The sequence below is a fragment of the Sorex fumeus genome, unplaced genomic scaffold, assembly GCF_029834395.1.
Source record: "Sorex fumeus unplaced genomic scaffold, SorFum_2.1 ptg000136l, whole genome shotgun sequence".
NCBI lineage: Eukaryota > Metazoa > Chordata > Mammalia > Eulipotyphla > Soricidae > Sorex > Sorex fumeus.
The window spans coordinates 4747401-4767108 of record NW_026606193.1 but is presented as its reverse complement, the minus strand read 5'-3'; positions in this window follow the sequence as shown (position 1 = coordinate 4767108).

Here is a 19708-nt window from a genome sequence, read left to right as displayed (position 1 = left end):
TTTTAATACTTTATCACTTTTCTTTCTCAATTTATTTATCCATAAAATCACCCCAGAATCACAGTGAGACCTAAATTGATCCACGTTAATCACTTATGCATTTGTTGTTTAAATACTTTGCTTCCTGTCACTGTCACTGTCCTCCCGTTGTTCATTGATTTGCTAGAGTGGGCCCAGTAATGTCTTTATTGTGACACTTGTTACTGTGTTTGGCATATAGAATACATCACGAGTAGCTTAGATAAAATATCCTCAACGTATCAGAATTTTAGATAAAATAACATGTAATACAAAGTTTTCAATTTTGAATATTATTCTAAATGCCTATTCCCAAGTATATGAACTTTGACAGATTGCTGCTATTTCCAGAATAATGGCATTGCAAACTCCTGAATTAATTTTATTTGTGTTACCTTCATGCCCTGATAGATCTTCAGTATCAGTCTAATTGTTTTATAAATTAACATAGCTTTATGTTTTTACCTGAATAGGGTCTTTCATTCCTCTACAAGCAATGGTACTTTAATGGAGTTCCTATTGTGCTAAGTCCCTTCATTCTTATAAAATGTGGCATTCACTTAACGTGTATTATTTCACTGAATCCAGAGCTATTTGTAGCTATTTGTCCTTTATTCATAGCCCATTTGTGTCTGGTGTGTATACTATTTGATATTGATGAATGAGGAAGAAAACCAAGATTATTTTTCAAGTTCTCTGTGAGTAATTTATGCCCTATAGATCAGCACTTCCCAAACCTGGTTGATGGTAGAATTGCCTGTGGAGATTTTTTTTCTTTAATTCCATCACTTTGACTCCATTGAGAGATTCTGAGCTAGTTGACTATACTCCACTTGTGGTAAGCTCTTGTCTAAGGTAATCAAGGTCAGCAAGAATTTATGACTCAGGACCCAGAAGGTTGGGATTCTGATGCAATCGAGTCATTTTCAGATAGAAACTCTTAGCATGGTAGCTAAAACGTCTAATCACAGTTTGTTTTCACCCTGTAAACCTTTCTCTTCTTGAAATCCCAAAATTCCTATGCCACTCCTAAGTTCAGATAAATGTCTTCATTTTGACCCATTACTTTATAGTTTACAATCATGCAAATTCTTTATGTGTATGTAAGTAATGAAATTTCTTTTCCCTTGCTAATATATCTGCTGGTTTCATTGTTCAGTCATTCAGCAAAAGCCCAGATGCTGCGGGTCATTTCCTGTGCTTGTACTCAGTCTTTTCCACAAGGACTGAGCCTTGTGTTCCGAGTCATCCTCTCCTTTCTAACCATGGTACCACGTTATAAGAAATTTTTCAAAACTGTCAACTCCTAAAGCAAGAAGGAAAAAACCTTACCTCTATATCTAACCTTTTAGGGTAGGAAGTTTTGAAAATTATTGTATATTTATATACTTCATTCTCTAAATTAGTATAAAATAGTAAAAATTACATTTTTAAAAACTTCAGTAATATTATGTCTGATAGCAGTGTGAGCAAAACCTCTACTCTATTTACGATGAGTAGCCAAGGAATCTGGCTTAATCAATCAGAAAATAGCACCAGTGTTTACTACATCCTACTACCTGGAGTAAAACTGTTAAAGTATTATCTGCCACAGAAGAAAAGGAGTGCTGAGATGAAAGCTATATTCAAAACAACTGTTTAGTAATGTATTCAATAACATATGCAAAATACTTGAATAGTGAAAAAAGAAAATTCAACTTCTTCTGAAGTATTTGTCAATTCAGGCGTGATCCCCGAGCAGGCAGCCCGGAGTGAGTCCTGAGATTGACAGGGTGTGGCCCAAAAATCAAGCAGAAGGAAAAAGATGCTTTAATATCTCAGAATACCTCATTTAGCACACATTTGTCATTTAAGCATCTTCTATAAGGAAACGATGACAGTCAATTTAAAAGAGCATTATGGTCTCTATTAACTTTTGTAATGAGTCTATTCATTTTTCTTGGCTCAAGATGAAAGAACAATTCAGTCTTGCTGGGTACTCTCCAGTATATATAACCTAATGAGAAAACTGATAACAACTTGATTATTTAATCTGCACTTGTATATAATTTTGTAGAAAATTAAAGAAATGTAAATGTTTGATCTCCTTACCTGGACATTTTTGTTCTTATAATGGAAATTATTAGTGAAAATAATTTCACTTTACACAGGCATATAGGAATAGCAATAGGTCTGTTCATACAATGAAATAGATCTTTGTTCAACTTAATAGCTTCTCACAGTTTCCCTCTCATTGTTTGCAATCCTTCCTCCAAGCAGCTTCTGGGAGACACACATCCACCTATATTTGGCCTTTATTTCTTTGATTTAATTAATATTTCCATTTTTCAAAGGATCATTAAAGATGCACATTACCTTGAGCTTAGTGAGTTTGCAGATGATGGTCTGTCTAATGTCTTCAATTGTATAAGTTCATAAATTAAAGAAATGATTAGTTCTAAATCCAAGACGAACAATAGTGAGAACATTTAGAACATTGATAAAAGCATAAAAATGATCAAATGTAAGTCTTACAGTTATTGATACATTGTTTTACTTCAAGTTATTTTTTTACTTCAAATTAATGAATTTGGAAATACTAGAGGCTAAGATTCTCTAGGCTCTTTGTCTCTAATACTAAGGACAGTTAGCACATGAATTTTAGTGTTTCTCAAAACAAACTCTTCCAAGTTTCAATAAAATATAATTCATCTGTTCATTTGTGTACTTATATTACATGAATATGCATCCTCAATTTATATGACCTCATTAAAATTGTTTTCTGTTTCATCAGATATATGTGTGGTCTACTATATAGACCATACCATTATGTGTGGCTATATGGTGAGGGGTGCAACTCTCCCCTTGAAGCAAGCTACTGTTCCCTCATTCCCTTATCAGCAGTGACAATTAATGCCTCTCAACTGTAGCCAAGAGATTCACTTTGCTCCAGTTTCTGCCCATTCCCAAGGACAGCCCAAATACAATGACATGCCTGTGTACAGAACTAAAGGCCCAATATTCTTGCACTGGCTGATGAGAGTTTTGTGTAGAGTGTCAGCTCCAGAATTCCCTATTCACTTGATTCATGCTTCTTCTGTGATCCAACATAGTTCAAATTTCCCTCTGCAATGGTACCCTCCTTCTCTTGTGCTGCTGGTGCAATCAAGAGAGAACTCAACCTCTTACTTGAGAATGTCTCTTTCAGACTGCATGAACAGGTTATCATATCTAGAACAACAATTACAGAGAGAATGAACCACTCTAAAGCATATCCTACATTTTGGGGGTGGAAAATTATCTTATTATTTTATTATTCAATTATGAATCTAGGAAGTGTCACATTGCTTCATATTTTATCTTCTGTTTATAGTAAAGGATGTTTATCTTAAAGAGTAAGCATTAGCCTTCATGTTTGCATAGAGTTTATATCATCATCCTTACATTGATTAAAATGTAGATTGAATATGCGATGCAAATGGCATATTAGAGAATGGCTTTATCTAACTGAATTACTGAAGGATGTGAAAATTCTGTGTGATACCTGTAGATCCCAAAGCAAAACTGCTTTTGAAACATTTGATGTCCAAATAATATTCACATTACCGATTACAAATCATTTGTTTAAAGTCAGATGCTACGAGAAAAATGTGCTCTGGTTCAACCCACATTTATAAACTATAGAATGTTTCTTTTGAACATTGTATGTATATTCATTGCCAGCTTTCTTTTCTTTTGAGATAAAATGTTCAAGAACAGAGTTGATATTTATGCTTTAGACCCACAATATAACCTCATTGCACTCACCATCAACGCCTTCCACCCCTGCCTCTAGGTTCATTCTAGACTGCCCTTTCCCAAACACAGAATTTAACAGTTTGTTGTTAGCATTACTTCACCATTTCTATACTACAATTTCTTTATTCTCTCAGCTGTTATTGGCCCTTTGAGTTCTTCTACCCAGATCTGAGCTATTGTAAGTACAATGCATTTAGCCTCAGCATGCACATATCTTTTACAATATTGGATTTTTTTGTTCTTGGAGTAGATACCAGAGAGTGTGACTGCCAAGGCACATAGGCAAAGTCTGTAGACTGTTTCCGTGCAAAGTGGTTGAACCGCTTTACAATACCGACCAGCAAGTGAATGATGGCTCTCTTTCTTCAAGCCACATTTGAGGATCATCGGTTTCTCCTCTTTCTGACACAAGTGAGGTCACATCTCACTGTTGTTTTGATCTGCATTTACTAATAACCAGGATTGTATATCATGTGCCTGCTGATTCTGCTCCTTTCCAGGTTTTTTATGGTGTGTTTGCTTCGTTATTGTTGAGTTTTGTGAGCTCTGCAGATACGCACATTAACCCTTTGTTGTATATATTATGTGAAAATAATGTCTAGTATTTACTATGTGTATTCATATTTTAGCTGTGGTTTCGTTCACATAACAGGTTTTTCCATTTTAAAAAATGCTATTGCTTATTTTGGGTTTGATGTTTTGGCAAGGCTGTTTCTTTTTCTTGAGTAATAACTTTTATATTTTAATTGTACATCAATTCTTGTAGGCAAACTCTAAAGTTTTCCACCTATATTAATACACAGATCGTTAGAAAAAATGGTACTAGGAAAGGGAAATGTATTCCTATATGAGTGTACAGATGGAGAGAGATGGTCAGTAAGAATGGACTTTAATATCCAAATTTTTTTATAAAATAAGCCATAATCATTTTCATAAAGTCTTTATTTTGTGACAAATGGTATAACTGAACAGCACTCAATTTGATCTTAAAGCACTTGCTGTGTTTTTGTTAGGCACAAGACACTATGATATATAGTGTAAGGGATGTAAAATATCTGACAGCCTCATTTGGGAACATAAAACAAATGCTTTATCAGGCTAATGCAAGGTGGAAAATTACCACAGACTGTCCAAGGACACTCAGTGTGAGCCAAGAATGTCGTGCGATAGGGCTCACAGAGTGTCTCAAGAGAAATGGATTAGGATAGGTGCTCACTCAGAGAGTGGCACTTTCTAATTATATGATAAAATGGGAAGGAAGGAAGGAAGGAAGGAAGGAAGGAAGGAAGGAAGGAAGGAAGGAAGGAAGGAAGGAAGGAAGGAGGGAAAGAAGGAGGGAGGGAGGGAGGGAGGGAAGGAAGGAAGGAAGGAAGGAAGGAAGGAAGGAAGGAAGGAAGGAAGGGAAGGAGGGAAGGAGGGAAGGAAGGAAGGAAGGAAGGAAGGAAGGAAGGAAGGAAGGAAGGAAGGAAGGAAGGAAGGGAGGGAACGGGGTGCGGGAAGGAAAAAAGGAAACGTAAGGGAGGGAGGAAGTGAGGGGGAGGAGGGTGAAATATTTAATTATGTATCACACTGCAAATAAATTAAATAAGGTAGAATAGTAGTAAACATTGAAATATTTAAATCATATCAATGTAGAAATATTAATATTATATATTCTATACATATATAGTAGTCTAAAAATTGGAAATATAAGAATTTTGGAGTAGATTAAATATTTTTGAAAATCACTTCACTTGTCTAAGTTGGAGGTAGGATACTATCAGCAAACGAGTTATTATGAAACAGGACTCAGAGAGTTGGGATCGTGCCTCCTGCCATCCACCAAAGCCTGAGCTTCCTGCGGGGAAACTCGCATGCACTCAGCGCTCCAACTTTATGAATTCCTGGGCTCTGTGCTCAGATACCTCTGTCAAATAAGATCTCAGGCTCTAAGGATGCCATTGCCTCCTGAAGGGAATCTATGAAACACAGGTATGGCTGTTCTTGTTATGTTTCCAACAATAAGCCTTGAGAATTTTGAGGTATCAAAATGTAAAGACATTTGGTCTTGGTGTAGTGGGTTATGAAAGAGCAAGTTGAGACCCTCCGACACAGAGAGCTATCGTAGACCCAAAGAGAATCTTCAATCTCGGCACCTGCCCTCCCTGCCCACAGCCCAGAATCACAACCAATCATTTAGATTCACTGAATCAGAGACACGTTATATTTGTACTGTTTATTAAGAGTGTAGAAATTAATTGCACAGGCAGAAATATTTAATTTACACCTAAGTTATGCCAGTCAGAGCTAACATGCTGAGACACAGTACTTGCAAAGTATAAAGTCTAAAAGAAGAGACGGTATGCTAAAAAAATGAATCTAAAAATTAATATATAAGTTCAAATATTAACAAATCTGCTCACGGAAAAAAAGGGACATGCAAATTTACTGCTTTAGATCATTTGTGAGATAGCCCTCAAGGAAATGGGTTTGAGTGGCGGATTGAAGGGTGAGAAGGAGGTGAACAGAGAACCCTTAAAGATAAAGGAGCCTCCATCACATGGTATTCTACACCACCATCACCTGTGTGTCAACATCCCTCCAACACTGCCATTCGGAACCTTCTTTGCACCCTGTTGTCAGGGTACCATTGTTTAAATTAAGTGCATGTGAAGTCTATGTTAAAATTTTTCTTTGAGCCAGATTTGAATGAGATCTTGGTCAATGAAATGGAAATCTTAAGATATGTCAGGAAAAGACTGCTTGTATTCATTAATTATTAAGTGTGGTTTTTTAATTGACTATGATCAGAGAACCTAAGCTTAAGAAAAAAAGCACTTTTTATTTTAAAATCTGCAAATATCACTTAAATTTTTCTGATTCTTATTCTATCAAAAGCAATTTAACTGGTAATTATGTTCGCATCATATTTTTAAAGCTAGATGGAAGAACTTCATTCACAGCATTCTACAAGCTCTCATGACCTTAATTGTTGTTTCTGCCCTTGTCATGCCTCCCTGGGCCATCTCTATGTTCCTCCCCTCTCAGGACGAATGTGCTCTGTACTCTGAGAGGCATGAGTAGGGACAAGCTTAAGAATCTCATCGGATTGCAAGAATGTAGGGCTGCTGCCTATGACCTACAGCCAGGGGTCAGTGCTGGTAGCACTGCCCTGGGGAGGACATTGCCCTGGGCCAAGCAGCTGTCTGCCTGCAGGGACCCTCCCTGGCTCATCAGAGCACGGAATTGGACCCTCCACTTTGACACTCTGGGCCCAGGCCTCAGGCCACGGTCAGGCTTTCCTTGGCAGCAGTGCAGGCTGCTGTCCCTCTCCAGCTGGCCCCAGGCTCTTTGTTTCTACTGCAGAAGGGAAGACAGACAAGGAAGCAAGATGATTTTATTAAGGGAGGTGACTGGTTCCAGGCAGACTGTGGGAGTATGTAGTGAGAGGGAGAGAGAGAGAGAAGGGAGAGTCTTGGAAATAAAAGATTTTATGCACCCTTCTAACAAGGCATGAACAGCCCTTCATGGAGGGCCACAGCATGGACGGAGTGAAATTACATGTCCAAGCTGGACCTGGCAGCCTAGAATGCAGTGACCAGCTGTCTCATGTAACTGGGCATCCCAGAACAAAGTGACCAGCTGTCTCGGGTAGCTGGGCAGCCCAGAACACAGTGTCCAGCTGTCTAGGGTAGCTGAACAGTCCAGAATGCAGTGATCAGCTACTTCGGGTAGCTGGGCAGCCCAGAATGCACTGACCAGCGTCTCAGGTAGCTGGGCAGCCCAGATTCAGAGCCCACCTCATGATTCGGGCTGTCCTCAGGCCCTTGACTGTAGTTAAGTCCGGCTATGGAGGGCCTAGATGAGAACAGGCTGCCTTGGTGGAGTTTCCTGACAGTGTGTGTCCTGCGCCCTGAGCTGGCAGCAAAATGACTGTTTTCGAAACCTAAATCTTGTCTCTCCAAACATGTATTGATTTTTAAACCTGTTTTCTAACCATTTATTGTCTTTATGATCCCCTGAAACTCACTACCAAAGTGCATACTTCCTGACTACCTACATTTTATTGCTTTGCTCAGTAATCAAAACAATGTTTTTCTAACTCATTTTTTAATTAAGTCTTTTGTATATTGCCGTTATACTTCAAATTTGTTCTTCTCTTTTTTAAAAAAAAATATTTACTTTTATAGAGTTGTTCATAATAATTAATCACAGTCACTGGTCCAACACCAATCACACCACCATTACACCTTCCCACCATCATTATTTTGAATTTTCCCACCACCAGCCAAGCCTTCCACAAAGACAGATCCAAAATCATTTATTTTGTATTGCTTGTTATGAATATGGCAGTCTCCTGCCCCCATGCCTGGCTGTCTTCACTGGGGCCCCTTGGAGGAGGGTGGGTTGAGTTTCCCTCCCCACCCCAAGTGGAGCCCCAGCAGCTGAAGACCTCTGGTTCCAGCCACAGCCATGCTTAAGACCATTCTCCACACATTCGGATGAGCCTCACGCATGAAGGAACCAGCCAAGGAACCCAGGTGTGTGGGACCCGGGGCATAGATCTACAAACCATCTCAGATTGGGAATGGGGCCGCCTCCTCCCCCACCTTCCAGTATGTAGGCATTACACCCACCAGCTGCTCCTGTCCCCCCACCCCCCCCTTCCGGCCCGTGTAATCCCATCAATGGCCAAGACCCAGAGACTATAAAACTCTGCTCCAGGAAGCATGCGGCTCCATTTGCACCCACATGACTGAAACATGCAGGTATGCGAGATTTGTGACTGAAATCTCCAGGATCTCACACAGAAGGAAGGGGCGACCTCCCCATCTCCTGTTCTTCTGGGAGCCTGGCAGTCATACCCACAAACTGCCTCTGGTGCCATAGCAGCCCTGATCCCAAGACTCACAGATAACTCTCAGAAGAGAGCCACAAGCTGCAGAGATGCCTCCAAACCTTGTGCCAGGCTGAGTCCTATCCAGGGCACCCCAGAGGGGAAAGTGGTAGAGTTTAGCACCCAACCTAACAGAGCCCTGGCAGCTGGAAACTTCCAGAATCCAATTGCCACCATGCTCATGGCCCATCTCCACACTCTCAGAATGAGCCTCACACATGAGAATGAATGGGTCAAAACATTTTTTAAATGAAGCCAGGATTAGTATATAGCAGGTGGAATAGAATGTACCCTTTCGCTAACCTCAATCTCATTTCCTCTGCCAAATATTGTAAACTGCAATTTGTGATGCAACTGAGTCATTTTCTGACATGTTGTTTTCAAAACCAATACTGAAACTCACTACGAGGCATATAAAGCAGGACGTTTTCTGTTTCTGTACCCCAAGGGGACAACGTTAAATTTACGATGTCCTCAGAATCTGATCTATCTAAAACTGACATTTATAGAAAGTTTGTCTTTTTTGTTTTCTGTTTTTATTTTTATTTTTTCCCTCGATATGGAGCTGTAATGAACTATCCTAAACAGTGGCTAACAGCCAACTCCAGGCCTGGCCTCTTGTGCTAACAAATCTTCTCTGAGAGCAGCATGGTCCATCTGCACAGGGCAGACCAGCTAGCTCTGGGTCAGACTGTTTGGGATACAACTGAAGTTCAGATCAGCTTTGCTCCAGATGTGTCTGTTCTGGGTCCAAAGTAAAAGACCAGAGCAATAGTTCAGTGACACGATGCTTTTCTGACATGCGGCTGACCTGGGTTCCATTCCTGGTACGACACACGGTCCCCTGAGCTTCAGCAGGAATGATCACTGAGCTTAGAGTGAGGAGTAAGTCTAGAACACGCTAGGTGTGGCCACAACATCAAAAGAACATTCCATGTCTAAAGTTCAACTATTAATAACTAGGTAGATCATGTTATTTAATAAATTAAAAATATTTTAAAAATAAAGAATAATAAGAGTAATTACTAAAAACAGAAAAATTAAAACACCTATCTCCCCCTCCAAAAAAAAAAAAAACAAACACCACTAAAGAACTAGGAGGTTCCATATGTTGCCAGGGTCCCTCCTGCAATTACTTTGTCATGTAATTGACAAACTTCATAGAATTCTCAGATGCTTGCCCATGTCAGAATAAAGAATATCAGCACCAGGGAGCTAGCTCAAAAGGCGAGGGAACTCTTTTATTGCAGGGGGAGAAGATGGTACAACATGGCTCCCTCAGGGGCCAGCACTGACCCCTGAGCACTGAACCAGGAGTAATCCCTGAGCACTACCAGTAATCCCTGAGCACTACCAAACAAAAGATCAAATGTTCAGAATGCAGCTATTCTTGGCAACACAGATTGAGAGAAAGTGAAAGCATATGCAAAAGCCAAGCGAAAGCAAACACACACTCACAAGGAATAAAGAAGTAGACACCAACAGACACCCATACAACACACACACATAACATAACTGCCCCAGAAAAATTGAGTATTGGCTTATTACTAAGTTATGACAATTAGAAGGTAGAATATTTATTTTGTAGAATGGCAGTTTTCACAAATTCGCCAACTTTTGCTGAGAGAATCCTGGGAATTCAGTGGCTGCCTGCTTTTTAGTCATGTATGACCTGAGCTTGGGATGGAGTCGGTAATAGTGCTTGTCTTGCAGGCCGTTTACCTGGGTGTTTTCCTGGGCACCACATATGGCCCTGCCAAGCCTCTCTGGGAGTGATCCCTGAGTATAGTGGCAGGATAAAGCTTTGAGTATCGCCAAATATGGCCACAAAAATAAAACCAGAAGCATGTATGGCCAGCACCATAGCTGTTAGAGCATTGGCAGGGGCATCTGGAGCATTAGAATGAGATGACGCATCAGCTTTCCGTAGTTGTGACTCTTTCTGGTTCAAGCAGGCTGGTGTCCATTTTCCCGTGGCTTTCAGCAGCTCATTTATACAGGGCAGCCTTGGAAGGCACTCAGGCCCCTGCCCTGCCTTACCTGGGCTGTCCTTCAGTTGGCAAACAAGTCAATCACAAGATCCGTGCTGTCCTCGTCAAGCAAATTTGAGGATGATGCTTGTGTCACCTCAGTGAACCATTCCTTTGTCCAAAACAAGTAGGAGCTGGGCAGTGACTCCCAGTGGGAGAAGAGGAGACAATATGTGTCAAATACAATGAATATTATTATGAGCACCACCAGGTGTGACTCCCCACCCCCCAAACAAAAGCAAGACAAAAAAAAATCTCCTGGTTCAGAGAGCTAGTGTAGTGACTGAGGGTTGCTCTCCAGGCATGCTCTGAAGCCAGGGTGGATCCCCATACTTCAGGGTTCCCCGAGCACCAAGGGGTCAGCCCTGGAGGCCCAGCGCTCCCCACCATGACAACACAGCCCAGGCACTGCAGGGCCTGAAGCACCACAGTCGCAAACCCTTCCAGGAAACCGCCCTCTGCCTAAGAACCAACAGGAGAAGCCCTGAGTCTATGAGCATCCCTCTCAGCATCTTCCTACGGAAGAGGGGGTGCAGAAGACAGCAGCATTGCTGTGTTTTTCATCAAACGTTACACCCTCAAAATACCTGACTATCCTAACAGCTTGAGTCATATCCCCTGGTGCAATTAATGGTATATTAATCTAGAATAAATGAAAAAAATCTTTCATTACACAGTACTCAGTATGCCCATGGTGCTGATGGTCACACGAGGTCACCGAATCTAATACTGTGGAGAGAATTTTGAAAGCTGTTGGGAAATTTTATGATGACTAATGGCATTCATCACTATTCATGCCGAGCTGCAGGTAATGAACTCTCCCGGTTGAGGCTCTCACTGATCACCTCGGGGGTCAAGTACAATGGTTCACTTTGTATGGCATTCAATAGACTATTCATTTGGGAACTTCCAGTAGCTTGAGTCACAGATGAAAACTAATAATAGCTCTAAAACTCTTATTATGCTCCAACATGTGCAGTCGTTAGGACAACCCTAAACATCACTATTGATAGTCTTCTTTGTTATCATGTATTTACCTTCATTGGCTTTGAACGCTCAGAAACAAGATTTATAGTACCACTACCTCTCAATTGTAACAAAGAGACATAATCAAGTTTAATGAGAAATGTTAGGACAAATCTTAAATTTGTAAAGGAAAAATTTTATTTCCCTTAAAGATTCACAATTGACGTTGCAAGTCAGAATCTTTTTCCTGAAGGCACAAAAAAGGATTGAAGAAAAGGTTTTTCCATTTTTTCCTATTTACCTCCATTCCCAGTAATCTGCATTCCCTATGGAGATGCATGGAAGATGCAAATGCTAATGTGACTCTTAGGGTAAGAATGTATCATCACAACCCCACCTGCATTGTGAAGTGGAAAGATAGAAATGAGTTAATCTAGAGAAAATTTGCCAATTTCTTCCAAATTGTTTTATATTACCCTATAAATTTTATTCTTTTTTATTTTTGAAATGTATATTAACAACAGATATTCACATATTAATGTAGTAGAAAATTTAATTCCTAGTTAAAAGAGCCATATTTGAGGGAAATTATCTGCTTGTGAATTAAATAAATTCCTATGTTCTACTTTAATCAGAGTAGGAAAAAGCTATTCAATACCATCCACCCTTGACCCACACAAAATGACGCCTTCTATAATTTTATAATAACACTATATTCTGAGCTGCTTCAAAAGCCTCTTGCCAACATCGAAAAGCTGGTGGTTGCTTGTCTGGATGTTTGTGAATGCAAGAGCCAAAGAGTTGGAAGTTTGAGTCATTGTTGTCCTTTGCTGCAGGAGAGCCACTAACAGACACTGAAGATAAGAACAGACCTTCCGTTCTCTCTCCACCCTCCAGCAGCTGTCTAGTTCCCGCACCCGAAGAGAACGTCAGGTAAGAATGGCCACGACTGCATCACAGAATGGGTTTATCTGGATACAACAGAGTAGAAGAATCCAAAGCTTATTTTTTGTGTGAATGTAAAATTTATCATTAATAGTGCAGATATAGGAGTTAAGTGGATATAAAGAATTTATCATGTTATATCTCAGTTTATGATGTGTATAAAGAACATTTTGCACAAAATTTTGAGTTATTTCAAATAAAATTGAGTATTCCCAGCATTTATGAGATTACTAGAAAATCGTTGTCTAGAATACAGGAAAACTGAAAAAGTTCCATCGAGTTCCATAGTCTTTTACTCCTTTACTTTATTCTCAACTTCAATGAACTTTTACTCTGTTATTTAAAAAAAAAATCACTATAATTTTACATCTCACGGCTGCTCCTCCCAGACAGGAGTATAAAATGAGGCCCCCTAATCATGCCACCAGACTCCACGCCAGGCTGTTTTCACTCAGGGTGCCCCAGATGGGGGCGGGTGAGAGCCTCCCCAACACCCTCCGCAAGGGATCCAGCCCCGGCAGCCAACCTCCACTACCCAACTGCCACCATGCTCCAGACCACTTTCTGGACACATAATAAGACACTTCCTACCCAATTTTTATAATTAACACACCATGTTTGATGGAGTTCAGACAGTAGGCAACAAATCATAGAGAAATATATATATATATATATATATATATATATATATATATATATGCCACTTGAAGAGCCCGGCAAGCTACTGAGAGTAGCCCGCTGCACGGGCAGAGCCTGGCAAGTTCCCCGTGGCATATTTGATATGCCAAAACCAGTAACGGTAACAGGTCTCATTCCCCTGACCCTGAAAGATCTTCCAATCATTAGGAAAGACGAGTAAGGAGAGGCTTCTAAAAATCTCAGGGCTGGGACAAATAGAGATGTTATTGGCACCGGCTCGAGTAAATTGAGGAACAACAGGGTGACAGTGATACAGTGATAATTTTACATTAATGAAATAAAATATTATCATAATATTTTTGGTAAATAGAACCATAGACTCCAAAGATTGTTTTATTCTTTGATGGCGTCTAAGTAGAAAGTCGCACTTTCCATCCAGAATTCTGTCTTGCTTGATGAAATTCTTACACTCTTCTGCTTTATTTGTATTTACTTATTGGGGCATAGAAACATTACTTTTCATTTCTATGAAAATGACTTTTGTGCTTTTAAATATTCAGCCAATTGTACTTTTGTTAAAGGCCCTAAAAGGTGAGGTTCTGATTTGATACTGCGTGTGCAAGGTGTTATATTTTGACATTTGAAAGTAAATTATGTATTTCTTTATTTACCTTATATTTCGATTCCTCCGCCCCTCTTGGAGAGCCTGGCAAGCTACCGAGAGTATTCAATATGCCAAACACAGAAACAAGAAGTCTCACAATGGAGATGTTACTGGGCCCGCTAGAGCAAATCAATGAACAACGGGAGGACAGTGACAGTGACAGTGATCTTATAGTTTTACTGTCCTATAATTAAAAAAATAAAGTATGTAATACATTGAAACAAATTCATTGAATACTCACTAAATTCAACTGTTAGTAGCTGAAGTTTGCCAAATATTGCACTATATATTTATTTTGATAATTAATCCACTAAAACCAAAAAAAATAGTTTCTTCTCTCTCTGTTCAGTTATCAGCAGAGATCAAGCAGAATCCTATTGCTGATGAGTCTGGGCATCTAGAGAAGCTAAAACACTCAGTGAAACAGTAAATGAGCAGTTTGGTGGAGACTGGAGTAATCCAAACCTTCTCCAATATCTCATCACACAAACCACTTAGCCAGGCATGCTAATGAGATGATAATAGATCTCAACAATTTTATCGAATTTTAATGTAATTATGAAACAAGAGAAGGGTCGTTTTACATGTAACTGACCAATATGGGAAGGAACCTCAACCCTGGCCTCTCACGGGAAATTCTTCCCTGTATGGACCCCACAGAGCTTAACTTCACATTGTTATTCCAGCATACAAACTCCATACGTTTACCCAGGGATTCAGAACTGCTGTGCCTTGTTTAACACATCAAATCAATCTTATTCCCTTCCATCTTCAATAAGTTCCCATCTTCGATCAGGCAATGCCCAGAAGTCAAGGTGAGAAGGATTAGTCCACGGGTGGAAGCCTGCAAGTGCGGGGGAGAAATCAGCTGCGATAGCCATTATGATAGACAGTCAGAAATGATTCCTCTGGGTCCCTCTGAAATTATCAGAGGACCCCCATTTGTTTCAACCGCATGCTGAAAGTAGGTAGAGGATGAAACATCAGAACCTCTCAGTACCTGTGTGCAGGCCACAGTGCTAGAGGAAAGAGAGGTGGGAGGAGGGAGGAGAAGGAAAGGAGAGAGAGAGGGAAAGTGCCTGCCACAGAGCCACAGAGGCAGACTGGGGGAGAGAGGGTGGCAGGATGGAAACTGGGGTCATCGATGGTGGGAAACGGACCCTGGAGGAGAGATGGGTGTAGGATCATTGTACGGTTGAAACCAGATCACGAACAGCTTTGTGACTGTGTATCTCATGGTGACTCAATGAAAAAAAATTAAACCCAATTATACCTTATAAACAGATAAAAGGACCAAGTAATTTATAGTAAAAGTTGAGCTTCTTTCCTGGTTATAATACATTACATTATAAAAAAAAAAACATACTCTTGGGCTGGAGCAATAGCACAGTGGGTAGGGCTTTTACCTTGCATGTGGCCAACCCTAGTTCGATTCCCAGCAACCCATAGGGTCCCCTGAGCACCACCAGGGGTAATTCCTGAGTGCAGAACCAGGAGTAACCCCTGTGCATTGCCAGGTGTGATGAAAAAGAAAAAATATATACCCTCTAGGGCTATGATACTTTATAATCGTCATGACAACCACCAGAAGTGATCAAATATGGTTATAATCTGGATGGTGCTTAGACTCTGAGACATCTTCCTCCTCCAAATCTCCTCTAGAATCCCAAGCATATTCTGCCCCTTACTAATTTACCCCGATTCAATACATAGATATCCTGGAATGTTATGTAAAAGTGACTCTTCAGTACTCCTGCATTATGATTCTCTGAGTGTACTATTACTCAAAATAAAATTTCACCTTAGAAGCAATACTATCCTCTTTCGGTTCTCTCTGCACCATAATATTTGAGTGTACATTTTGCTTTAATAAGTTACTTTCTATATTTATCTTCTCTGACTCACTTTTAGATTATATTCTCCCAAAAATCAGTCATCAGCTTTAGTTCTCACCTTCTCCAGTGCTGCTGTATTTTGAGAATGGAGAACATTCTAGAGAGTAGCTTTGTAACGGGAAGTTCTCAGAACTTGTGAGAAATAATTTTTAGAGCAGTTTGACTGAAGGAAAGTCGTAGGAGAGAATTGAACAGGAGGGGTGGAAGACAGTACTCTGGTAGGGTGCTTCCTCATAAGGGGCCAGCTGGGGTTGACCTCAGGGTCTCCTATGCCCTCTGATCCCTGCAGGAGAGGTTCACAGGCACAACACCAGGAATGAACCCTGAGCACTGCCAGTGTGGCTCCCAAACAAAACAAGAAGAATTAATCATGAGTTGAGACAAAGATTGGGGGAAAATCAAGAACGATTGTTCTAAGAGTTCATTTTATTTTATTTCATTGAAAGTAATGGAGACAAGAGATGAGGTAGAAAATCTAATCACAGATGCAAAAGAGGTGATGGAAGTTCTCTGCTTACTCCTGGTTCCCAGAGTTTACATTATTTTCAAGAGCAAAAATATTGAATAATAAAAATGCTCAAACTCAGAGTAAGAAAATAGAAAAGTTTATTGGAAAGTAGAAGAGAATAAAAAGTTCCAGCCAGAAAGGAACTTAGCATAGGACTGAGAAAAGTAGGGCTTATTTTGTGAGGTTTTTATAGGAAATTTGGGTCTCTGTGCTACTTATCAAAGAAATTATCAGAGGACCCCCGTTTGTTTCCCAGAGCTGTCTGGTTAATTTGGAGTCCATTTGTACTGCTAAAATAATATTAACATCTGTCTATCCTCCTTAGGCTGGTGGGAGTTACCTGTTTATTTAAGACCTTTCGGGTTCCATGTTTCACCTTTCACCCAGGTATTACCACACTATCTCTTCACCTCTGTGAGCCCAAGGTCTGGAGCAGAATTTATGGCCTGGGAAAGCTAAATTTTCCTTTACTCAGAAAAAGCCCCAAGATTTTTAGTAATATTTAGAATGTAGTTGGGGACTGCTGAAACGTAGCTGGCAAGGGGAAACCGAGGCTTCCTCTTTCAAGCAGGAACTGCTTACAGAAAACCTTCTAGATCTTTAACTGATTTCTTTAAAAGTGATAAATTAAGATATATGTGGTGTCTTTAAGTGGGATAACTTATTCAGAACACGCCCCAAGACTCACAAACAATAATAATCAAGGTAGAAAAAATATTCACATGAGAAACTAGCTTCTTTGGGTGTTGTAAATAAATACATTTCAGTCCAGAGCAAAGAGTCCAAGAGAGCGGTGCTTCAGGTTCCAATTTCTGGTGCAAATTCCGTCAAAAGAACTCTGTAAACTGAGCTGTCATTTTCGTGTTTTTGTTTTTAGGCCACATTAGTTATATTATGCTCAGGACTTACTCCTGTCTCTGTGTTCAGGGATTACTCTGGGTGATGCTCAGGGGACGATAGGGTTCCAGGTATTTAAACAGGGGCTGCCATGTGTGTGGCAAACGACCTACCCACTCTATTATTTCTGCTGCCCCGGAACTGAAAATATTTTTCTCCAAATCCTCTTAAGTTATCAGATAGCTATTTTGAGCTATGTTGAGTCATTTTTCATACTGTTTCAAACCTTTCCTTCCATTTTATTCCTAAAACACGGGTTTGCCTCATCTTCAGATGGATGTTTGTGCATGCAGACATACATATATCACATGACAAAAAGCTTTGGAAAAGAAAAGTTTCAGAAATTTTGAAGAGTATCAGAAAGATGCAGCCTCACATGCTGGTGAGGCACATTCACACTTTCCCCCCTGGTTTCTTTCACAGAAGTGACCTTTGAAACGAGGACATGTTATAGAGCTCTGTGCTAACATACATTTTAATTGGCTTTCTAAATTGAGGATAGATCTGCTTTTAACCATTCTAAGACACCTTTGTGTAAACCTTAAGGTAATAAAAGTCTAATAAATGTTTTGCAGCTCTCACTTCATGGCTAGAAATTCCATCCTGAAAAATTTAAATAGTCAAATCTCTGATAATAAGCGTTTCTATAATTGTCATTACAACAAAAGGCTTCTACTTCTGCCCAAAATTTTACTGTCTCAATCCATATTTCCATGTGAAAAAGGACATTTGCATGATCAAATCTGAGAACCATATTTTAGTCATTTTACAAATGTTCACCAAGAGTAATTTAAATATGTGTTAAATGCAAAATATTTTTAGATGATGGTGTCGAAAATACAGTGAGTGACTGATGCCAGGAAAAAAAGTGTAACTTTATGAAAATTCAAATTTTCTATGTATTTTAATCTACTTTGGATTTCTTCAGTTATACTATTTAAGGCTTATTGAAAGCAAATAGAAATTGCTTGTTCTAAGGCATTGCTACACAATTAAACTTTGATATTTGGTGGAAATATTTCTGGTTTTTAGCATTGGTTTTAACAAACAACTATCAGGTGTAGTTTCCATGAGACACAAATATTTAGTATTTGAAATATGGCTAAGAAACAATTTTAAATTTTATTTAATTTTAATTATTTCAAACTTAAATAACCTCATGAGGCTAATAACTGCTCTATTCAACAACCAAAAATGAAAGTGTAAGTAGTTGATATTTGTCACTGTACAGTAACGATTTTGACAAATGAATATTGTTTTATGCGTTACTAATGAACAAATAAGTATAAAATAAAATTAAAGCCTAGATTTGCAAAACTTGGTTGCCTGCTGAACAAGTTGAGCCCATACTTTACATGCAAGAGATATAAACTCAATTCCCAGCACTATTTGGTCCCCTGAGCATCACCTGGAATAGACTCTGCATACCTCAGGATAGGTCACCACAGAATAAACAGTGTTGCAACCCCTTCCATGTATAATATAAATACTAAACAGTATATGTACACATATCTGTTCTTTCGATGCTTAAAACATCAATACAGTAATGGTTCATGGCTATATGATAAGAAGATTTCAAGTGTCTAGATATTTTCCCACAGAAGGGTTCTGATTCTTCATTCATGTTACGTGTTTCATTTGGGTCTACATAAATTGAAATCATTTAATGTGCGCTGTTATATCAATGCATTCCATATATTTCCTGTTGCATTAGACCGGTAGAAACAAAACATTCTCCTCTTTTCTTGCTGAGATGATTGCGAAGACTCCTATGATTTTTGTTGTAGTTGATGAAATATTTGTCCTTCAGACACCCCCTAGCTCTGTGTGTCTTTGGAGAACCTTCGCCAGCCTCCCTGGGATCTCTGGCTTAGTGGTGCTCCTTAATGTACAGTTACAGCTGTTAGGGGTTGATACATGGCCTCCAAGTATAAACAAATGGGACCTGTCACGCGGAATTATTCACCCTGCATCGTTCCAAGGAGTCGCGATCATCCGGTACTATTACTGTTTCTACCCCTTTCTTATTTTCCTCCTACTCCAATTGATTTTTACATGTTTTTGGTGTTTCTCCCTCCCTAATGTATGACTTATTTTATTCAAATATGTGGGTTGTGTGTTTTTAAGTGAATCAATAATGAAGCACTTGAGACCACAGACCCGTCACCCTCCACACGCTATTAGTACAGGACTCCCAAGGGCCAGTTGTGCAGTGAACCATGGTAATGAGGTTGATAGTTCATGAAGGAGCTGATGTGACAAATTACCAACCTGCTGCAGGGGCAGCCGTCCGAACCCTCCAGAAAACCAATGTTATTCCAATTTTCATCCAGTTCTGCTTTTGTTCTTAATGTGCTGATGCTAAAGTGGTATTTAAATAGGTTCAAGCCACCCTATCCCCCCCCACAGCTCCCCCCATCCTTCACACACACCCACGTCGGAAAAGGGAGCTCCGAGGGGCTCGTGCATTTATAATCCCTTTTCAGATCGACA